The 24,853-nt window shown below is 34.9% G+C and overlaps 1 protein-coding gene across 6 annotated transcripts in view; it reads left to right on the top strand.

The window, feature by feature from the left end:
• Positions 1 to 24,853, top strand: part of LOC143249327 (ligand of Numb protein X 2-like) — a 128,702-nt gene that overhangs the window by 65,179 nt on the left and 38,670 nt on the right. The window contains exon 1 of one of the 6 annotated variants that reach the window (XM_076498965.1): positions 10,636 to 10,819. The exons of 3 other annotated variants lie outside the window; for them this stretch is intronic. The gene's annotated coding sequence lies outside the window, so the exon portion shown is untranslated. Of the gene's footprint in view, positions 1 to 10,635; positions 10,820 to 12,053; positions 12,155 to 15,697; positions 15,720 to 24,853 lie in introns of those variants that run through there. 2 more of the 6 variants (XM_076498970.1, XM_076498969.1) reach the window with 2 other exon arrangements.

Here is a 24,853-nt window from a genome sequence, read left to right as displayed (position 1 = left end):
TTGCACAGAAATTTTTCTTCTCGTTTGACCAATGTAAACCTTGTCACCTGTGCAGTTAATTTGGCCTATATCTTATTTTTCAACGTCATTATTTTTAGTCATTTAACAATATTAATTAATTTACAGTTTTACCCTGAAAAATAAAAGCTACATTATTTATAGAACATCTACGTGTTTTTTACTAACTTTCCGGAAAGTCAAGGAGGAAAAGTTATACTTTGAAACAATTTTATGGTTTGGAAGATTCTTGGGAGCTCAGCTTATAATACCTCCTTTGCAGCTTTTCCATTTGATGTAACACCTCTGTGAACAATATTTGATTAAAAACATTTACAGCAACCACCAAGTTAAAAATTTAAATCGGTTATCTCAGAACAAATAATTTTAATGCCCCTTAGCCGTTTGATACTCGTGGTGGGTACAATATAAAAGATGGCCCATTGTGTAATTTTGTGCTTAAACTATAAACAAATAAAATATATTATTAAATTCTGTTTGTTGTGCGTGTGTTTTATAGCAAAGCCACGTTATACTATTTGCTGTGTGCAGGGAGAGAAATTGAACGCTTGATTTAGCGTTGACAAATTCGTAGATTTACCGCTTCCCCATCGGGGAATTTTTAGTTATTACTTTAAATATTACGTTTTCTCTTACAAGAATTATTTTGATCTTGATATTTAATAAGGAGTTTTGTTACTTCAAATATTTTCAGACAAGACGTTTCGCAACACTAAATTTTAAAAGGTGCTTTTATTACTTTACATTAAGTGATAAGGTGTTTCTGTGAAGTTATTTTTGTTGAAATACATATAAAACGAATTCCAGCTAGCAGGGTAAAAATGTGGCGTATTTATATTAAAATTTTACAAGAACATTAGCCCAGAGGCTAATGACGTGGGGATAGTAGGCCAGAGGAGGTAATTAATGTGTACAAAAGGTTAATAAAGGCAATGAAAGAAAAAAATTTGTCAGAGATACTGCCCACAATTAATTATGAGGATAAGTTATAAGTAGATCACTAGAGTTAAATGCTAGGCTTAGGTTAATATGGGCAGATAGGCTGTTTAAACTTGTGAGATCGGTTTAATGGAAGTAAGAAGCTTTAGGGATAGATGGTTTATATTTAAATAAAGTAGGAACTGATTTGTTTATTAAGGCGATTAACGCAGCTGTAAGGTAAGTTTTAAACTAGGACTACACAATGATGAGAGAGAAAAAAATGCAAACGGAATAAAAGGCCGAGAAAAGTTTAGAATAAGAAATAAATATAGAAGTAGTTATAAGGACAGACAAAGAAAGGTGTTACCGCTGTAATGATAGGAGTATACGAGATGAAATAGATGATTTTAGAGCATTGGTAGGAATGGAGGATTTTGATATGATGGGAATAGCTAAAATATGGTTAAACATAGATGATTTTGATGGCAGAAGTTTATTTCATCCTGTTAAACTTGAGAATATTAAAACTAACAGCAAGGAGACTGAATCCATTTGGGTTTCTGTAAGTGGATATAAAGGGAAAGGATTTTAGTGGGAATTTGTTACAGATCACAAGCTGAATCTGATGATATTAATGATGATTTTTATTGTATAGTAAGTATGGTTTCACTAAGGTAAAGCCTTGTCTTAGAAATCTTTTGACATTCTTTGGAAAGATCACTGTTTTTTATGAGGGTAAGAGTACAGATTAAGTATATTTGGATTTTCAGAAAGCATTTGACAAGATATCATAAAAAGGTTTGTAAAAATGTCTCTATACGTGTGAGGGATAAGTTGTAAATTGTATAGAAGAGTGGTTGGATGGAAGGAGGGCTGTTACAAATTGAGTTGAGTCAGACTGGATTAATGTCACACGTGAAGTATTTCAGAGTTCAATCTTGGGACCTTTGTCCCTTTTGATTTACATCAATGACACAGATGAAGAGAAGTAAATAAATTACTTACATTTGCAGATAATATTAAGGTCTTGGTGTTGTTATTTGTGAAACGTATCCTGCTGATTTACAAAAAGATTTAGATCATTTATCGTGTTAGGCACATAAACGGCAGATGAGTCTTAATTATGATACATTTATGGGCTATCATAAGTATAATTTTGAAGGGAATAATTTTAAACAGTGTTATGGAAGAAAGGGTTCTTATGTAATAGTTGATCAGTCTATAAAGATATCCAAGCAGTGTGTTACTGCTAGTGGTAGGAGCGAATAGGATTTTTGGTTGTATCTACAGAAATATTGAATACAAATCTAAAGAAGTTATAATTTCAGGTCACTGGTTAGGCCACATTTAGAGCATTGTGTTCAGTCTTGGGCTCCTTAGGAAATACATCGAACTGTTGAAAATGGTTCAGAGAAGAGTTAATAGAATGATGTCTAGGATAGATAGGTTGTCATATGAGGAGAGACTGGAATATCTCAAACTGTTTTTTCTTGAAAAAAATAAGAGTTAGAAGGGATTTGATTGAGGTGTTTAATATCGCAAAGGAATTTGATATTTGTTGATGCATCATCTTTTATCATATTTAGCAGTGAAAATAGTAGGACTAGGGGACACAAGCATAAATTTTGGCAAGGTAGGAGTCATTTTCAACTAAGACTTTTTTTTTAACAAGGTGGTTGCTCTTGGGAATGGGTTATCTTCAGATGTTGTAAAGGCAGTAAATTTAAATGAATTTAAGAGAAACTACATGAATGATAAAGATTGGCTTTAAGGTTTTTATTTTATTCTGAAGTTTGTTTAGAGCGTGGAACAACCGATATAAACCAATAGATCCCACATTGTTCCAAAACGTTAAGTACATTTAATGGACGTTTACGGTTAAAAGACACAATAACAGATGGCGCCAAAATAGTACAATTAGAAAATTTTGGTTTGTCAACTCACCCTTAGCGTCGAAGTGCATGTTTAGCTTTTCAATATTCATACGACATTTATCTAAAAACAGGAAAATGCGAAAACAAACAAACAATTGAAATATGTCCTAATACGTGTGCCATCTGTTGGATAGCGCTGTGTTTAACGGACTTACAACACTAAAAACGAGGTTTCGATTCTTCGCCATGGACAGACGACAGATTTGGCTTTGTGTTAAAGTAACAAAACAAAAGAAACAAATGCTGTAACATGCAGAAATATACCAGTAATGTATATCATGAATTATTTCTTATGCATATAGATAACTGAAAATTAAACTAGTTTTACTGCGAACACTTTTCTAAACTTGGTAGTTTATCCTTAAGGCTAATGTTTGTTAGTATAGCTCATTATTCTGAAACTTCTATTAATTTTAAGCATTAATGAATGATCACTCTAGTGTTAAGTTTATTATTAATATTAATAGCATAAATGAGTGATCACCCTAGTGTTAAGTTTATTATTAATATTAATAGCATAAATGAGTGATCACCCTAGTGTTAAGTTTATTATTATGTGTATGCAAGCGTGTGATGTTTAATAAGGTATAAAAATAATACCCTGTAGTAATATATCTAGAAATTAATCGTATATACGAGTAATGTTTAATTATGTTTTCATTATATTTTTGCGCGGCCTCTAGCGTTAGTATATTACAAGCTTTCAGCCCAATTATTTAGCACTAAAATAAACGCTTTAAAAGTATAATCCATATAAATGCAATAGTACTGTCTGTTGTATGTCCACGTAACTATTCGTAGGGAGTGGATGGATCTTTACTAAATTTGGTATGGAGGTTCATTAGGTCCGTGGGGAAATATGTACAAATTTTCAATTTTGCATTTTTTATGGGCGTTTCTTTACCACCACTTCGCTCCCTAATGAATAGATTTTCACTAAATTTGACATGAAGGATTTGTTGGGTACATGCGGAGATACATGCAAATATGCGGTTTCGCATTTTGTGTTTCAATGTTAATTTTCATTTTTTACAATTACATACAAGGAAGCCACTTTTCATGCCCTGAGATAGCTTTTTATTAATCTCGAATTTACATAACTTTCGTCAAGGAGACGAGTACTTCACCTAGTGAACAATAATCTAATAAACAGATTTAAAATAAACTCCATCTTGGTCTTTTCAGAATAGTTCGGTTTATTTATATATTTATTTTGATTTCGCGCAAAGCTACACGAGGACTACCTGCGCTAGCCGTCCCTAATTTAGTATTGTCTTACGGGCCGAGTGCCTTAACCACCTGGCCATGCTGGGCCAGAATAATGTAGAACGTGCTAAGAAATTTAATTATAGGAAAGTGAAAGTGAATTTTTATTTTAAATAAACTATATATATATTGTTACGTTGTAGTGTTTTATGTTTACTATTTGTTTGTACATTGTTATTAAGTTCAGTAGAACTTTAAAGTGTGAAAGAGCCTGAAGAAAACCAATTCTGTTTGTGACGTTACTTATGTAACTTCTGGATTTTTACCTTTTTTATTTTAAAATGTGAAAAACTATACCTATCATTGGCGCATAGTCTCTTTACGAAGGTCCACTAATTTCTATATATTATAATCACAATAGTTATACTTGGTCAATTTATCTGAGAATCACTTTAAAGTGAAGCAAGTTGCATAGGACACTGTTGTCCATTTAGACTTCATGGTCTTCCTAATAAAAGCTTGTAAATAAAGCAGACTTACTGCGAAATCTAGTGTAGACGAACTTAGTGAAACATGCTATATAAATATGCCACATAAAATTAATAAAACCACTTAATCAGTCATTCTCTGCAGAAATCACAACTCTGGAGTTTTCAAAAATACACGTCTTACAAATCACGACCAAGAAACTGGCTTATAACAGAGTATAGGCGTACTAAGCGCTAACTTTAACCCTGAGTACTGTCTAATCCCTCTTCTGTCTTGGCCATCTGGTCTATTTACACGGGATGGCCAGGTGGTTAGGACGTTTGACGCTTAATCTGAGGGTCGCGGGCTCGATTCCCCGTCACATCAAACATACTCGCCCTTTCAGCCGTGGGGCTTTATAATGTGACAGTCAATCCCACTATTCGTTGGTAAAAAAAGTAGCCCAAGAGTTGGCAGTGGGTCGTGAGGACTAGATGCATTCCCTCTAGTCTAACACTGCTGAATAGTGACGGCTAGCGCAAATAGCCCTCTTTGTGAAAGCTAACATTGATTGGTACTAGAGGTAAATAATCAACAAATTTTAATTATCTTTAAACTAAAGCTTGACAGTTCTCGATTGGTGCTTTAAAGTAGTAAATAACAAAAGATTAGTTCTAACTGGCATAAATCGTAAAGGAAGTACAAGCTGTTAACAAAGTAAAACCACATGATCACAATCTTACGTATAGGTTTACAAAAAAAATAATATTTTTAAATAATATGTCCCCCTGAAAAATATTATATACACACTTCTTATTTCTACCTCAGTCACCCTAATTAAACCATAAACATAAGAAATAACAAATCAAATACTACGTTTTAGGTCTGTTGTTGTTTCTTCATCTTTCAAGTGAAAAAAATTTAAGGCTTACAGGTGACTCACAAACATTTTAAGAAATTAGGACCGGAATATAAAATATAAGTAATTTTTAATAACTCAGTTGTTTTCACAATTTCGCAGACGTGGTTGCTAATATGTCATTATTTATAATTAAGGTTCTTTATTGCATGAACGAGCGAAACTTGAGTGAATTTTATTTGTACTTTTAGAAAAAGTAAAATTACATGGAATGGGTGTTGCCAGGATTTATTTTCAGTGTAGGGAGGATATTCAAAAATTATATCTCTGTGCTCAGTAGTTGTAATTTTTCGTGACTATCGAAATAAGACGCACCTGGTATCCGTCTCCTACCCACCCACTGGCGACACTCATGCACCTACAGACCTGTTTAACAAATTCTGTATTGCGAACAAGATGTTTCGGTAAGGTGAATGTCAATCTTGGTGCCATCTTACTCAGAAAAGTATTAATAAAAAATAAAAATCTAAACCTCTAAGGTAGATTGTGCTCCTCAATAAGTCAATATTAAATTCGAGGGCTTATAACTCTGAAGCTCATGGTTTGATCTCTGCGGTGAGCACAACACTAAAATCCCATTGTGAAACTGAATTCGTAACAATAATAATTGTAGATTGTTTCTAAAAAACAATTAACCCTTGAGTTCTGAGAACTACAACTCTTATAAACTTAAAGGTAAGAGGTCTTGCTTTCAGAAACATTATAGTGTTATCTATAGTTCAAAGGCTATTCATTGATTCCCCAGCTCTCCAAAGGTCAAAAGCCAGTAATTCACTCTGGTCGGCTGAAGTCAAAATATGCATTCTGCATCTTAGTGTTAATTCTCTAAATATCGCAAATTAAATGCTATACTCAACTCTGATTCATCAGAGAAACCAAGTAACATCAACTAACTTCAAAATTTTTGCTTACCAATTATCATTCATAGTTCAGATTTTCAGGAGATGCAGAATTCGCTGGTAAATAAATATTTCTAATTTATTTCATAAACATAGTCATGTTTAGTTTTATATGTATATAAATATCGAATATATAAAAATACTGAATGTTGATGAATGTTTAATTAAGGTGTTATTTAACGCAATGGGACGTATGCATTATTTTTAAACGCAGAGAAATGCTTGTTTAAAGTGTTCATGAACGCAGAGAAATGTTTTTTAAAGCTATCTTGAAGAAAGAGTAAGGTTTATTTAAGTTGTTTTAGATAGAGAGGAACATTTGTTTAAGGCGTTATTTAACGCAGAAGAACGCTTAGTTAAAGTGTTTTTAACTCAGTTGAATACTTTTTCAGATTTGTTTTGACAAAATAATGCTTATTTAAATTTGAAGAAGATTCTACTGGAAGAATCAATAATATTTACATTGTTGCCAACTGAACTTTCGAAAACCTTGCCTAAAGTTTATAAATCGACGCGCCAAGAGAGAGCTTTCAAAATATTCTTGGTTTGCTACAGCAAGTACACTAAAACTCTCGGAAGTAATAACTGTGATAAACGCTTATTAATCGGAAAACTACAAATTTTGATCACGAACGTTTATGGATTTCGAATATTACAAAATGTTTAACTTCAGGGAATTAACTTCGGACGTTAGTATTTCTACGAGTGTATTAGATATTTTTGCCTGGAAAAAACTCGTGTGAAGAAGCTAGCTACCTTCCTATCAAGAGCAGTGTACCTGTGTATCAATACAAAATTAATTCGCTTATTGTGAACCGTCGATAAAAGATTCAGTTCTAGACTAGATATAAGATTTAGTATTGTTTGTTAGTTTGTAAATATTTTGTATATAAATCTTTATTTGTAATAACTGTGATTATAAATTGTATTGTTGTTTGTGTATTAAAATGTGTCTGTGTTAAGAAACAAAACTATGTATATAAATTTTCTTGGCAAATATCATAAATTTGATACCCATCGACATTCAGTTACCTTTTAAAGTAAAATTAAAATTTCAGGTTATTTCAAATCGAAATACTTAACATAATAAATCGGAGACTCGTTCTAGATAAATTATAATATGTAACACAGGTTAGAGTGTTATTGAATGCATATTAATACTTGTTTAAGGCTTTCTGGAACCCAGAGGAACAATTGTTTAAAGTGATCTTGAGTGACGAGTAAGGCTTGTTTAAGGCGTTCTTGAATCTATCTAATGTATTTGTTCGTTGCATCGTGTTTAGTTTTTTTTCTCTGTATAAACTTCGATCAGGTTTTCCTTACTGTCTTTCCAACGGGTAGTCTTGCAAGTAATGATGAAAATTAGTTTATGTACTGTTGATGTTTGACCTAAATAAACACTCGCGATTCGGTGGTGTTTTATAGGGTCCAAAGTTTACTGCCTTTAATATATTTGGTTTAGAAACAAAACAGAACACACTCTCTTGACCAACAGATTGTCAAGATTAGGTTGTATTCGATAATATATGCCATTTGTAACGCTTATCACGACTTGAAAAAACAAAATGTTTCCTTCCTGTAAGTTTGTGTAAACCGCTGCTAACTGGCTGCTCTGTCGGCAGATCACACAGTCGTTCTAATCGATAGAGTACTGAGTCTGAACGACGGAAGAAACAGATTATTACTCTACATTCCAAACTTTTAGTAATACATAGAATAATGCAGATTAGATTGCTTTTATATTGCATATATTTCGATGTTTTGGTACTTGTTCTGAATGTGCTTTCAATGGGAAGAGCGAGTAACTTTCATAAATTAAGTACAAGTACTGAAATAGATCCTTCCACATCCTATATTATATTTTTGTTGATACTGTAGTTGTCATTTCGCATTACATTTTAAGGCAGTAAGATAACATTTTGAAACTTCATATACAGTTAAATATTTCTCTCTTTTGTCTTATTACCATTAAATACAACATAGGAAGTGTTTTACCGTGTAAAGTAATGTGTAATTTGACTAGAAAAGAAAACCAATAACAAGATTATTTTGTAACAACGCATTGAACTTCCTCCTGCTTTGGAAAGAAAGGACGAGCAAGTTAAACCTTTTCTTATACAGCCTTCTAACTTTAGTTATAATACCACTTGTTATAATAAAGCTTGATAAGTTACATGAGAATAAGTTTCTGTCTCTTCTCTTCATTTCGATGAAAGTAAAAAATAATGTTCGTTACTTATTATTAAAAGTTTAAGAGGTAGGAAAATAAATATTTACTATTTGTATGCCTGTCCCACACCTGGTCGCAAAACTGTAAACTTGAAAGCTTAACGCTAAAAACTAAATAGTTCATTGTGTAGTTTTACACGAACATACAAACAGTATTTATATGAATTCATTTGATGAACAATAATCACGGGTATTTGTTATGTGAGACAAGATTTTGCAACTTTTGGATGTTGTTTCCTTTCATATACACTTTCATATTTCTCAAACAAACTTAGAAAGTTCTAATATATTTCAGAATTCTACTTTCACTTTCTTTTGGTTAAATCTATTTCTAAACTTTCTGATTTCCTTTTTCAAGGAAAGTCAACACCCAGAATTTAAGAGAGAAAAGCCTTAAAATATTGATTTATTGAAATGAAATACTATTAGTGGTGTTTTGAATTTCGTGCAGAACTACAAGAGTGCTATCTGCGCTAACCGTCCCTAATTTAGCAGTGTAAGACTAGAGGGAAGGCAGCTAGTCATTACCACCCACCGCCAACTCTTGGGCTGTTTTTTACCAACGAGTAGTGGGATTGACCAACAAATTATAACGCCCCACGGCTGAAAGGGCGAGCATGTTTGGTGCGATGGGGATTTGAACTCGCGACAATCGGATTGCGAGTCGAACGCCTTAATCCACCTGGTCATGCCGGGCCAATTTAATGTGAAGGGGGTCACAATGGAGAGTTTCCTGAGTTAGGGGCGTTGCTATTTAAAGTTTGGAAAACACTGAGTTGCACTGCTTTTCAGAAAAACGAACTTCATAGTTTGCATGAGCATTGTGAGAAGAAAAATAATTTTATATTCATGAATAATTTGTTTTATTTTTCCTTTTAACTTTTAAATTGATTTAATATCACATGAACTTTAAAAGTACCATTTGAATTAATACAAGTAATTCGAAAAATAGCGTAAAAGTAGAATTTAGTAAAAGATAGAGAAGGAATAGACACTAGTTTTGTAATAACAGATAATATTAAAGCTTACCTTAGCAACTGTCATTTGGAAACAAAAATAATAAAATCCATTGTCATGCTTATTTACAAACGCCATCTGTATATTACGTTTTCAATGCATTAAAACTATCAGTCATGATATTTTACATCTGTGGTCGTTAATTCCAACAATAAGTTTATCGTTTGAATGCGTTACGAAATTCACGTAGTAAGACAACCTAATCTTTATATACGTTACCATCTTGTTTATTATATGATCACTTCATCTTTATATGTGTTTAAAACATTACCTTAATACATTTTGAGTAGAGTTATAACTATATAAAATTAGAAAAACTAATTTTATAAAGTGATTCCGTTTGATGTTTATTTTGTGTATTTTTTTCTAAAAAGTAACTTAATTGACAGTAGTTTATTTTGATATGAATCAAGAAAAACAAATTACATGCGTTGATTATATAGCTCACCACTTTATGAGGTCTGAAAATATTTATTATTGTTCTTATCCAGGGTTGCTGATAACGGTATGAATTACCAAAACTGCAGGTGGAGAATATAGAGTTTATCTGGGTTTAATGAATTTCTTTGACCATGACACAGTTTTTTTATTTGGGAGGGGAAGATATTTAACTGAAGAAAAAAATATTAAATGTTATAAACTAAGCGCTGGTACCACAGAAATAACATAACATGTAGGTTAAAATATTCCAAGAATTTTCGACTTTTAAAGAACTTGTCAGAAATATTTTTGACTTATCGTGTAAGGAAAACATAATCATGTCAAGTTTCAACGAAATAATGATTTCTTTAATTTTAAAGCAAAATTTTATTGAAACATAGATATTAAAAATAAAAATATCATATCACATTTCAGACTGAAAACACACGGAAAATATTTTGTCATTGTGCAACCTAGTGGGCAAACTAAACAAGGCTTTTAACACGAGTCGTTCAAACTATATACACGTCCTGATCACAGCGCCCCTTGTGACACAAATGGGAAATCGATGTTCGTTGTTGTAATGCGGCAGTGAATCGTTTTCACAGTAATATTCGCATATGGTCGGGTGATAAGTACGCACTGAACAATTTTCCCGCGTTTCTGCTGCCGCTTGAATAGATGGAACTGCTGACAAAACATTTTAAGCTTACGCGTGCGAAGAGGGTGTAGAATGGACTTTAGTTTTGATAACGGTAGAAACTACTTTCAGCATTATCTAACTGCAGGTATGTGAACGGTAAATTCTTGAAAAATACTCGATAATAATTTTAATCAACATTTTAATTGAAGTCTTGTAAAAAGTATACCGGTAATAAGTTTACTTCAAACTTAGTTCTCAAAGATTTCAAATATATCGTTCGTTTTTCTTTCGAAATTTTATTTGTTGTTAAGGATAAAGTTGCATATCAAGTTATCTGTCCTGGGCTCACTTCAGACATCGAATCTAGAATTTTAGTGTAGTAAGTCTTCAAACAACTAGGAGGGTTATTCTAAAATATAAGCATTGGCAATGCATGTTTCGTGACCGATTTTTTTGTAATTGTTAAAGTTATTTTTGTTAACAAGTTGTGTTTCCACCTGTTAAAAATAAGTGTACAATTATGCAACTTTTTGCCGGGAAACAAAACTTTTGATAATGACCTATAACCATTGAGGTGAGCAAATAAAGACGGTAGTATTGAAAGTAAAAACGAAATTATAGACTATCATCTAGTTAGACGATAGAAATAGCTACTTTTCTCATAGTCTCTCTCGCGGGTTCAAATATCCGTCACACCAAACATGCTCACCCTATCAGCCGTGGGAGCGTTATAATGTGACAGTCAATCCAACTATTCATTGGTAAAAGAGTAGTTCAAAAGTTGGCGGTGTGTGGTGATGACTAGCTGCCTTCCCTCTAGCCTTACACTGCTAATTCTGCTAATTTAGGGACGGCTAGCGCAGATAGCCCTTGGATAGCTTTGCGCAAAATTCAAAACAAACAAACATAGTCTCTCAAATATAATAGAGCATCACCAGCAGTCGTCTGCTCTATTCACATGATTTAAAGGACGATATAGACTCATTAACAATCGTTTGCTCTGTTGACAGAATTTAAAGGACTATGAAGTCTCACTGTCTTTCTTTCTTTCTTTGGAATTTCGCACAAAGCTACTCGAGGGCTATCTGTGCTAGCCGTCCCTAATTTAGCAGTGTAAGACTAGAGGGAAGGCAGCTAGTCATCACCACCCACCGCCAACTCTTGGGCTACTCTTTTACCAACGAATAGTGGGATTGACCGTATCATTATAACGCCCCCACGGCTGGGAGGGCGAGCATGTTTGTCGCGAGTCGGGCGCGAACCCGCGACCCTCAGATTACGAAGCGCACGCCTTAACGAGCGTCTCACTATCAGTCGTTTGCTCTGTTGGCAGGACTTGATGGCGATAACGACTTACTAGTAATTTACTGCTCTGATGAAAGAATGTTAGGAACAGTTGGATCTCTCGGTATGATGGCTAGTTCTTGTCTGTAGCAACCTTCTTGAGGAGGAAGTAGATTTTGACAAAGTTTTAAAATTAGTAAGTATTCATATTAGTTACGGATATCTGTGTTTGTAAGTACATGTAAAACAGTAGCGTTCTTCATCTTTACAAGGTAGAAAAAAGGTGAAACTAAATGCTGTTCTGCTTATTGTCGAACTGAAAACAACTTGTCCATGTATCATGATAAACCAAGGGAATGTGTAAGACTGGAAACAATGAGTTTAAATCAGTCAATCGTATAATAAACGGACACTACAAGTGTCACCTCTAGTGGTATATAGAATTTGTCTGTATAATAGTATTTATTATTACGACTGATGAAGTATGTGAAAAAAAAAAAAGCCTTCAGAATGTAATCCGTATATAGAACAAATGTTTAATTGTTTAAAAAAAAAAGGTGACACCTTTGGCAAGTCATGAGTTTATGCATCTGTTTAGAACATTTGTTAATAAAATGTCAGTTATATGTGTAAAAACTTGTGGTAATTTAAATAACATATCTAAAAATCAAGCAAACATTTAGTTGAAATTTCGTTATCCATTTCTGTTATCCATTAAAAGTCCAAATAAGTCTACTTCGCCCAACTAAGGTTGCTACAACATGTAAACTATGCAGTCTAATCCTACATGAGACCCGGCATGGTCAGGTGGTTAAGGCACTCGACTTGTAATCTGAGGGTCGCGGGTTCGAATTCCCTTTACACCAAACATGCTTGCCCTTTTAGCCGTGGGGGTGTTATAATGTGACGGTTAATCCCACTATTCGTTGGTAAAAGAATAGCTCAAGAGTAGGCGGTGGGTGGTGGTGACTAGATGCCTTCCCTTTAGTTTTACACTGCTAAATTAGGGACGGCTAGGGCTGATAGCCCTCGAGTAGCTTTGCGCGAAATTCAAAACCAAACCTAATCCTACATGTATGTTGTCAAAATTACAAAGTTTTATTTTTCACACTGTACCTTTTTAGTTGTGTGTTGGTATTCTAAATTAGTTGTATTTGACAAAGTAAAGCTAAAAATTTGAGAGAAATATCCTTTAACAGTCAAAACTAATATTTTCTGAAAAATAGAAGATAATTTTAACGTTTAGAAATAATTTCTTTGTCAAATGGAGAAAACTACTTTTATCACTCATAACTAGTTTCTCTGTTAAATGGAGAAAACTACTTTGATCAGTCATAGTTCCTCTGCCAAGTGGAGAAAATTGCTTTTATGAGACAGAATTAGTTTTTCTGTTAAATGGAGAAAACTATCTTTATCGGTCATAACTAGGTTCTCTGTCAAGTAGAGAAAACTATCTTTATCGGTTATAACTAGGTTCTCTGTCAAGTAGAGAAAACTAACTTTATCGGTCATAACTAGGTTATCTGTCAAGTAGAGAAAACTATCTTTATCGGGCATAACTAGGTTCTCTGTCAAGTGGAGAAAACTATCTTTATCGGTCATAACTAGGTTCTCTGTCAATGAGAGAAAACTATCTTTATCGGTCATAACTAGGATCTCTGCCAAGAGGAGAAAACTATCTTTATCGGTCATAACTAGGTTCTCTGTCAAGTAGAGAAAACTATCTTTATCGGTCATAACTAGGTTCTCTGTCAAGTGGAGAAAACTATCTTTATCGGTCATAACTAGGTTCTCTGTCAAGTGTAGAAAACTATCTTTATCGGTCATAACTAGGTTCTCTGTCAAGTGTAGAAAACTATCTTTATCGGTCATAACTAGGTTCTCTGTCAAGTAGAGAAAACTACTTTTATCAGACAGAGCCAGTTCCTCCGTCAAGTGGAGAAAACTATCTTTATCGGTCATAACTAGGTTCTCTGTCAAGTGGAGAAAACTATCTTTATCGGTCATAACTAGGTTCTCTGTCAAGTAGAGAAAACTACTTTTATCAGACAGAGCCAGTTCCTCCGTCAAGTGGAGAAAACTATCTTTATCGGTCATAACTAGGTTCTCTGTCAAGTGGAGAAAACTACTTTTATCAGACAGAGCCAGTTCCTCCATCAAGTGGAGAAAGCTTTTAACTGTCAGAACTGGTTTTCCGTCAAATAGAAGAAATTACTTTTAAGGGTCAGAACTAGTGTGTGGAAAGTAAGTGTTTAAAACAAACGTACGTTTCATTGTAGCAGCGGACTTGCAACATTAGAAACCGGGTTTCGATACCAGATAGCCCATTGAGTAGTTTTGCGTCTAAGTTGTAACAAAACATTGTACTTTTCTTTATATTTTTCATCACAATGATACAGTCTCTAAGTATGATCTGATTGTTTGCTGTTTAACACAATGAGTTATTTGTTCTGTGCTTAACACGAGTAACGAAACCCCATTTCTAGCGTTTCAAGCCCTTTAGACGTTCCGCTGGAGGCTTTAACTATGCAAATAAACAGTTTTTCATTTTATTTGTTTCTTTGGCAAGATGCTTTTAAGGCTTAGTGTAACTTTTAAAATTTGTTTGTATGTTTGTTTGGATGACTTACAAAGCTAATGTGTCTTTATTTTAACTGTTAATTTGGCAGGATGGTTTAGAGTTTTGTTTTTAGTTTATTTGTATGTTTGGCATAATGGCTTGCAATGCTTTGCGTGTGTTTTTTTGAGTTTATTTACAAATTTAATATGATGGTTTGCAAGGCTTATGTGCTGATGAAACGGATATCTTTAAATTGTATCCTTGGAGAAATGGTTTATAAAGTTAATAATCAGGGAACAATAATGGAGTAACTATAATTTAAAGTAAATTCAAGTGCCAAATGACCCAAGAGGTACATTAAATGTTCAAGCATACTCAGATATAATTAACCAATCCATCATGATTTCTCTAGTTACTAAGGTTACGCAGTTTGATGATATAACAGTAAATATTCTACGTTGTATTTATTACTAATTGTTCCAAACGATTTATTCTTCACTCGTATCCATGATATGCACAACTACGTTTGTTAACCTTTCTATTACATGAAAAGCTTTTCAAGTCTTCAGTGAATTATTACTGTTTTTTATTGCATTAAATCATATCTTGTACTGATACCTTAGTGTCATTTGAAGGAAAACATTGCTTCTATAGCAACTAATATTTGTTGGTAACCGCTTACCAGAATCTGTGTTGATAGTTTTGTCTCCACATAAACTGTGTGTTTGTGATAATTAATTTCACTTGTAGCATTATACGTGTATAAGTTAGTTTTAACTGTAAGTACAACATGACCGGTATTAACGAGCTGTACTTTTAACTGCAACATCACATGTGCTATTAACTACTTTTACTTGCAAAACCATATCTAACTGAATATAACGAACACTTCATCCGAGTAAGAAATATATATGACTTCTATTGTTCATTGCTTTTGATAGGCGTATGACGTGTTTCTTTGAAGTTAAGCATAAAACTGTACTGTGGGCTGGCTATCTGTGTTCTGCACCCACGGGTATCGAACCCAGACATTCTATTGTGTCACTGGGGAATTAACCATATGAATTACCATATAAAATTATGTATGACGAGCGTACTTCATTTGGGGTAACAACTCTGTGTGACATCTATCGTTCATTGATTTTAACAGGCATATAGAAAACCACATCTAACTACGTATGGCGAACGTACTTTATTCAGGGTAAGAAATGTTTTGATTACTTTGATCTTTCATTGCTTTAAACAGTCATATGTAAAACCATATTTAATTAAACATAACGAAACTTCTTCACTTGGAATAATAAATTCGTATCACTTTCGTCGTTCAACACTTAAAGCCCCCTGGTAGCACAGTAGCATGTCTTCGGACTCACACAACAGGGTTTCGATACTTGCCTTGGGCAGAGCACAGATAGCCCACGTAGCTTACGTACAACGCACACTCATCACTTTAAATAGTCATATGAAAACGCATATTTCATTGAATATATCGAATGTTATACGAACTTTGTATAGCTTCATAAGGACTGTGGAAAAGTCAAATTATAGAGTCAACTGTAACATTAATACTGAAATATGCTTTAAACACTTTTGTTCCTCGAACCAGTTTTATTCTTCCCGATCGCAAGCAGGTGACGGACAAAATTATTAAATATCTGAGCTTTCATACTGATGGTAAATATAAATCTTTGTTTCAATTTTTTTCCATGTCACTTTAACTCCTACAATAAATATCAACATTTCCACTTCATTTACAGTCCATGTAAAGAGTCTCATTAACCTTTCTCTGTGTGCTCAGGTTATCCAAAAAATCAAAATCTTCTGAAGAAAGAGATTTTTTTGTCGTCTTTATTGTAGTGAATCTTAATCTGATTGAGTACAATTAGTTTCACCATATGGGAAGTAGAGTCATCGCACTTGGTTTTATATTTCTTAGTTTAATACACACATAAACAATTCTTCGTGTCAAATATATGTGTGTGTGTGTGTGTGTGAATGTGATTGCAATATTAACATAAAATATTATTGTCTGAGAATTATAAAAACGTTTCGTTGATAACTGAACTGGACAGCAAAAACAAAATATTTTACTGATTTGTATGAAATAATTTCAGTTATTATTAACTGAACAGTGTTGAAAAGTTGTTCATTTAAAAGTATTAGAACTGATTGTGAATTGAACAGAGGTAATAAATATTTTGTCGGTTTGACTTTAAAACCTTAAATGAAACGACTGTGGATTAAGCAGTGCTAACATAAGTTGATGTTGACTGAATAATGAGAGTTGAAATGAATGATTGTTTGCTGGAGACAGCTGCGCGATGCCACAGTTCACAGGACTGTGCTAACATAAGTTGATGTTGACTGAATAATGAGAGTTGAAATGAATGATTGTTTACTGGAGACAGCTGGGCGATGCCACAGTTCACAGGACTGTACTAACATAAGTTGATGTTGACTGAATAATGAGAGTTGAAATGAATGATTGTTTACTGGAGACAGCTGGGCGATGCCACAGTTCACAGGACTGTGCTAACATAAGTTGATGTTGACTGAATAATGAGAGTTGAAATGAATGATTGTTTACTGGAGACAGCTGCGCGATGCCACAGTTCACAGGACTGTGCTAACATAAGTTGATGTTGACTGAATAATGAGAGTTGAAATGAATGATTGTTTACTGGAGACAGCTGGGCGATGCCACAGTTCACAGGACTGTGCTAACATAAGTTGATGTTGACTGAATAATGAGAGTTGAAATGAATGATTGTTTACTGGAGACAGCTGGGCGATGCCACAGTTCACAGGACTGTGCTAACATAAGTTGATGTTGACTGAATAATGAGAGTTGAAATGAATGATTGTTTACTGGAGACAGCTGGGCGATGCCACAGTTCACAGGACTGTGCTAACATAAGTTGATGTTGACTGAATAATGAGAGTTGAAATGAATGATTGTTTACTGGAGACAGCTGGGCGATGCCACAGTTCACAGGACTGTGCTAACATAAGTTGATGTTGACTGAATAATGAGAGTTGAAATGAATGATTGTTTACTGGAGACAGCTGGGCGATGCCACAGTTCACAGGACTGTACTAACATAAGTTGATGTTGACTGAATAATGAGAGTTGAAATGAATGATTGTTTACTGGAGACAGCTGGGCGATGCCACAGTTCACAGGACTGTGCTAACATAAGTTGATGTTGACTGAATAATGAGAATTGAAATGAATGATTGTTTACTGGAGACAGCTGCGCGATGCCACAGTTCACAGGACTGTGCTAACATAAGTTGATGTTGACTGAATAATGAGAGTTGAAATGAATGATTGTTTGCTGGAGACAGCTGCGCGATGCCACAGTTCACAGGACTGTGCTAACATAAGTTGATGTTGACTGAATAATGAGAGTTGAAATGAATGATTGTTTACTGGAGACAGCTGGGCGATGCCACAGTTCACAGGACAGTGCTAACATAAGTTGATGTTGACTGAATAATGAGAGTTGAAATGAATGATTGTTTACTGGAGACAGCTGGGCGATGCCACAGTTCACAGGACTGTGCTAACATAAGTTGATGTTGACTGAATAATGAGAGTTGAAATGAATGATTGTTTACTGGAGACAGCTGCGCGATGCCACAGTTCACAGGACTGTCCTAACATAAGTTGATGTTGACTGAATAATGAGAGTTGAAATGAATGATTGTTTACTGGAGACAGCTGGGCGGTGCCACAGTTCACAGGACTGTGCTAACATAAGTTGATGTTGACTGAATAATGAGAGTTGAAATGAATGATTGTTTACTGGAGACAGCTGGGCGATGCCACAGTTCACAGGACTGTGCTAACATAAGTTGATGTTGACTGAATAATGAGAGTTGAAATGAATGATTGTTTACTGGAGACAGCTGGGCGATGCCACAGTTCACAGGACTGTGCTAACATAAGTTGATGTTGACTGAATAATGAGAGTTGAAATGAATGATTGTTTACTGGAGACAGCTGGGCGATGCCACAGTTCACAGGACTGTGCTAACATAAGTTGATGTTGACTGAATAATGAGAGTTGAAATGAATGATTGTTTACTGGAGACAGCTGGGCGATGCCACAGTTCACAGGACTGTGCTAACATAAGTTGATGTTGACTGAATAATGAGAGTTGAAATGAATGATTGTTTACTGGAGACAGCTGGGCGATGCCACAGTTCACAGGACTGTGCTAACATAAGTTGATGTTGACTGAATAATGAGAGTTGAAATGAATGATTGTTTACTGGAGACAGCTGGGCGATGCCACAGTTCACAGGACTGTGCTAACATAAGTTGATGTTGACTGAATAATGAGAGTTGAAATGAATGATTGTTTACTGGAGACAGCTGGGCGATGCCACAGTTCACAGGACTGTGCTAACATAAGTTGATGTTGACTGAATAATGAGAGTTGAAATGAATGATTGTTTACTGGAGACAGCTGGGCGATGCCACAGTTCACAGGACTGTGCTAACATAAGTTGATGTTGACTGAATAATGAGAGTTGAAATGAATAATTGTTTACTGGAGACAGCTGGGCGATGCCACAGTTCACAGGACTGTACTAACATAAGTTGATGTTGACTGAATAATGAGAATTGAAATGAATGATTGTTTACTGGAGACAGCTGCGCGATGCCACAGTTCACAGGACTGTGCTAACATAAGTTGATGTTGACTGAATAATGAGAGTTGAAATGAATGATTGTTTACTGGAGACTGCTGGGCGATGCCACAGTTCACAGGACAGTGCTAACATAAGTTGATGTTGACTGAATAATGAGAGTTGAAATGAATGATTGTTTACTGGAGACAGCTGGGCGATGCCACAGTTCACAGGACTGTGCTAACATAAGTTGATGTTGACTGAATAATGAGAGTTGAAATGAATGATTGTTTGCTGGAGACAGCTGCGCGATGCCACAGTTCACAGGACTGTGCTAACATAAGTTGATGTTGACTGAATAATGAGAGTTGAAATGAATGATTGTTTACTGGAGACAGCTGGGCGATGCCACAGTTCACAGGACAGTGCTAACATAAGTTGATGTTGACTGAATAATGAGAGTTGAAATGAATGATTGTTTACTGGAGACAGCTGGGCGATGCCACAGTTCACAGGACTGTGCTAACATAAGTTGATGTTGACTGAATAATGAGAGTTGAAATGAATGATTGTTTACTGGAGACAGCTGGGCGATGCCACAGTTCACAGGACTGTGCTAACATAAGTTGATGTTGACTGAATAATGAGAGTTGAAATGAATGATTGTTTACTGGAGACAGCTGGGCGATGCCACAGTTCACAGGACTGTGCTAACATAAGTTGATGTTGACTGAATAATGAGAGTTGAAATGAATGATTGTTTACTGGAGACAGCTAGGCAATGCCACAGTTCACAGGACTGTGCTAACATAAGTTGATGTTGACTGAATAATGAGAGTTGAAATGAATGATTGTTTACTGGAGACAGCTGGGCAATGCCACAGTTCACAGAACTGTGCTAACAAGATCCCTTGCTGATTTTTACAATTATAAGATTATCGTTATTAACACTCTGATATTTGAAGCTTTTGTTGTGTTGGCCATTACAAAATCAGCTGTAATAATATAGCCCTTTGTTGATTATATGATGATAACAAAAGTTACTGATGATTGGACATTAAGAACAGACCTTGTGTCTCAAGACGGCTGGTATGGGTATTAAAACTTTTATTAAAATAAACTAGAGAACAACTTTATTAACATGAAGATGACCTAAGAAGGTCGAAACGTTGTTCTCTATTTTAATAAACGTTTTAATATCCACACCAGCCGTCTTGAAATACATTATTACTTCAAGTGGGTTTCTCGTCAGCAAGAAGAACAGACCTGGTTATAACATTAACTATTACTGACTAGCTAGTGCTGAAAGTTTATTCGACTATACAACGTTTATAATCAAAACAAATAGTTTCGTGATATTAAATTCCTTGAAACGTTTTATGTTCCAAAAAAAATGGTCATAAAGTCTTGTTGACAGGACAGCGAGAGTAACTTACAGTGTTATTTCAAAGTGGATCGGCTGTTTTTCATCTTCTTTTTAAAGGAACAAGGAATGTTAGAAGGGCGCTTCGTACAGTAGTTTTCCTCCCTAAGTTGTTTATATGAGCATTACTCACTTAAGTAATTTTATTATTACTGTCGAATGGATGCTCATTTACACATTTAATTACAGATTTCGAGAACTTCAATGTTGTTGCCTTTCAGAAAGAAACTGATTAATTCTTGCCTGTATATCAGTTTACAATCTTCAAAACATTTGACCTGCTTTGATTTAATAAAATAATTGGTTTGGAAACGTATATACATGCCTACTAAACAGTATATATGCGTGTGCATATGCATATATACGCACATGTAATGTTCGTCAACTGTATATTAATTTATAATACATGTATATATATATAGCTCAAAGATCCTTAATGTTTTATACGGAACTCATGGGTAGACAATTATTTCTTACGAAAAGAGCCAGCGTTAAGTCGAGGCTTGGAATGCCTAATGTGTAACGAACCGAAAGTTATAATAGAGTTAGAAGAAAATGGTGACGTGTATAAGATAACCAATGACTTTTCCAATACCAGTCAGTTACATTTAAACTAAATGTTGACTGAACTGTAAGGAGGAGCTAACTGTATAGTGTTATTAGAAGGTACTATTGTTACTGTTGATTGGATAATATTAAAAGAATGTTTTACAAAAAGCAATACATAATTATAATGTTTTCTAGTTTTGTGGCAAAATAATAAAGGATAGGTGGCGCCGAACCTCAATATGATGCAGATATGCAAGTTACCATAACAGTCTTTTGATCGATAAAACCTCATAAAAGAAATATTTCTTGATTTTATGCAGTTAAAAGAAACAAAGAGGTGAAAAACACAAACAGCTAAAGAAAAATACACGAAATATATGGAATAAATAAAGCAATTCCAGTCAGGCTATTATATTCCTGAATAACACAATACATGTGTATAGCAAAATAACTTAGTGGGTAACAAATACTGTTTTATAAAATTAATACTTGAAGCTTAGTGAAACCACAAAAATACAGTATTGAAGTAAAGAAAGAGGATAGTACGTTTCACAGATATTTCATTTAATAGCAATTATGATTTCGCCAGATGTCTTTTAGGGCGAAACCTTGATCATTACTAAATGAGATATTTGTGAATTTCTCAATTATCTTTGTTCTACTAAATTTTGTGAATTTTTTTTATTTAATATTATCTTCAGAAAAGTTAAAACAAAAATCTATACAACAAATAAAGAATTTACTCATTTTACTGTAATACTTAATATATATAATAAAGAGACAGTTGTCAAGTGTTAATTTAATTTAATTTTTAATGTCAGCACAAACGCTGAAAAGTTTAAAAATCAAATGATCCACTAAGTGCACGAAGGACATGACGATATGTTTTGCAAATTTATTTTTACCGTGTTTCTTTTTGTAAACACAGCCTTGTAATTTTACCAATTTATGTTTTCGTCACTAGGGGCCAAAGTGGCAGAATACAACTCTTTGGTGTTTTTTTTCAATTTCTCGCTGAGCTACACGAGGGTTTTTTCTGCGCTAGCCGTCCTTAATTTAGCAGTGTAAAACTAGAGGGAAGACAACTAGTCTTCACCGCCCACCGTCAACTCTTGAGCTACTCTTTTACCAACGAATAGTGAGATTGACCATCACATTATAATGCCCCCACGGCTGAAAGGGTGAACATGTTTGGTGCGACGGTAATTCGAACCCGAGACCCTCAGAACGCCTTAACCCATCCGGCCATGCTGAGCCTAAAGTACACAAAGGACAAATTGTGTTCTGCTCTCTACGGATCTTGAAATGCGGTTGTCTGCGTTGTAAGTACGCAGACAAACAGCTGTACTACTGAGGGGCCCAACTGTATAGAAATCAACGATTACATTGTCTTATTATCTTCTAAGTCATGAAAGTTGACCTGGAATTACGAAAATGTTCTATCAACTCTGAGCCCATTGAAAGCAAGTGAAACAAACTAGAATTTATTCCAATACCTTTGCAATTTTCCTGTGGTTAAGAGCTAATTAGGATTAGAATAACCAGCTAATGAGGATTTATTTAAAGTTTAATAATTTATATTTTACATAATTCACTTAGGAAAGTATTCGTTCAGATATTCTCTTTACAGCCTCCTGCTGCACTGTGTTTGTCTTTACGGCCTCATACTGCACTGTGTTTGTCTTTACGGCCTCATGCTGCACTGTGTTTGTCTTTACAGCCTCATGCTGCACTGTGTTTGTCTTTACAGCCTCATGCTGCACTGTGTTTGTCTTTACGGCCTCATGCTGCACTGTGTTTGTCTTTACAGCCTCATGCTGCACTGTGTTTGTCTTTACAGCCTCATGCTGCACTGTGTTTGTCTTTACAGCCTCATGCTGCACTGTGTTTGTCTTTACGGCCTCATGCTGCACTGTGTTTGTCTTTACAGCCTCATGCTGCACTGTGTTTTGTCTTTACGGCCTCATGCTGCACTGTGTTTGTCTTTACAGCCTCATGCTGCACTGTGTTTGTCTTTACAGCCTCATGCTGCACTGTGTTTTGTCTTTACGGCCTCATGCTGCACTGTGTTTGTCTTTACGGCCTCATGCTGCACTGTGTTTGTCTTTACGGCCTCATGCTGCGCTGTGTGTTTGTCTTTACGGCCTCATGCTGCACTGTTTTCTCTTTACGGCCTCATGCTGCACTGTTTTCTCTTTACGGCCTCATGCTGCACTGGTTTGTCTTTTACGACCTCATGCTGCACTGTTTTCTCTTTACGGCCTCATGCTGCACTGTGTTTGTCTTTACGGCCTCATGCTGCACTGTTTTCTCTTTACAGCCTCATGCTGCACTGTTTTCTCTTTACGGCCTCATGCTGCACTGTGTTTGTCTTTACAGCCTCATGCTGCACTGTTTTCTCTTTACGGCCTCATGCTGCACTGTGTTTGTCTTTACGGCCTCATGCTGCACTGTTTTCTCTTTACGGCCTCATGCTGCACTGTTTTCTCTTTACGGCCTCATGCTGCACTGTGTTTGTCTTTACGGCCTCATGTTGCATTGTGTTTGTCTTTACGGCCTCATGTTGCATTGTGTTTGTCTTACGGCCTCATGCTGCGCTGTGTTTGTCTTTAAGGCCTCATGCTGCACTGTTTTTGTCTTTGTAACAGGTTTAAATAACTAATTCCTGAGCTGTTGTTTATTTCTATTATCTTTATAATTACAGTTTGGTTTGATCGTTACTAAACACAAAGCTACACAATAGTCTATGATCTGCGAACCACGTGTATCGATTCCCGATTTTTAGCATCGTATGCCTGTAGACTTACGGCTGAGCTTATGGAGATGGGAGCAGAAATAGGGTGATCACAATATTAGTAAACGTTAGTAACCATATGTTTCTGCAGTGTATTCAAGAGAAGCGTTAGATACTAGTTGGTTAGTTTTACCCGAAAACATACAGCTTTTATCAACCTACCAGTTTCCAATATGGCTTTGGTCGCATTCGGAAATAAGAGGTTTTCGAACATAAAATAAGATAAATTATTATTTTTAGGGGTGAAAATTGATGTATCTACCTTTTCGTTACTGCTAAAAGAATTAGAATGAATTGCAAAGTTTCGGATGAAAGTAAAAAACTTAGAATCAGACCTTCTTGAATGTTTATTGATTCTTCCAAACTATCTGTATATATAATCATAGTAGCGCCTGCATTTGTATTATAACTCATTCGGTTTGACTGTTATACAAAAACAACAGCAGCAAAATAGAGCGCAGTCTAGAAATATTAAATTTGTGGGTAGAAAACAAATAATAAATAATAAATAATAAATATAAGTATAAGTATAAATATAAATTCTAAGCGTGTCGATAGGAAATAAGTAATTCTGCAATTTCGATGTCAGACTGAGCGATGTCTCTTTTTGATTAGATAATGAACCGTAACAGAGATTCACAAGGGTTGTGTGAAATTTACCGTTTTATATAATATAAATCTCTTCACGTTCTTTGAACTTAAACTTTGTAACTATAGTAAACTATTCTAAAACTAAGAAAATATTATATGTTCTCTTGCCCATTAACATCATCAGCACAAAATATTACAGGTTACAAAAAAGTGAATGTTAATATATTACTTTACGCTATAATAGCGTAACTATCGTGTGACGAGGGATTTTAGAAGCTTATGAAAGCACAGCAACACCAAGTATTACATCTCACAAAAACCATTAAGACAGCCCAA

This window comes from Tachypleus tridentatus, chromosome 4, assembly GCF_004210375.1.
Source record: "Tachypleus tridentatus isolate NWPU-2018 chromosome 4, ASM421037v1, whole genome shotgun sequence".
Lineage (NCBI taxonomy): Eukaryota > Metazoa > Arthropoda > Merostomata > Xiphosura > Limulidae > Tachypleus > Tachypleus tridentatus.
Note: the sequence above shows the minus strand (reverse complement) of the source record. Positions and strands in the feature narration are given on the sequence as shown.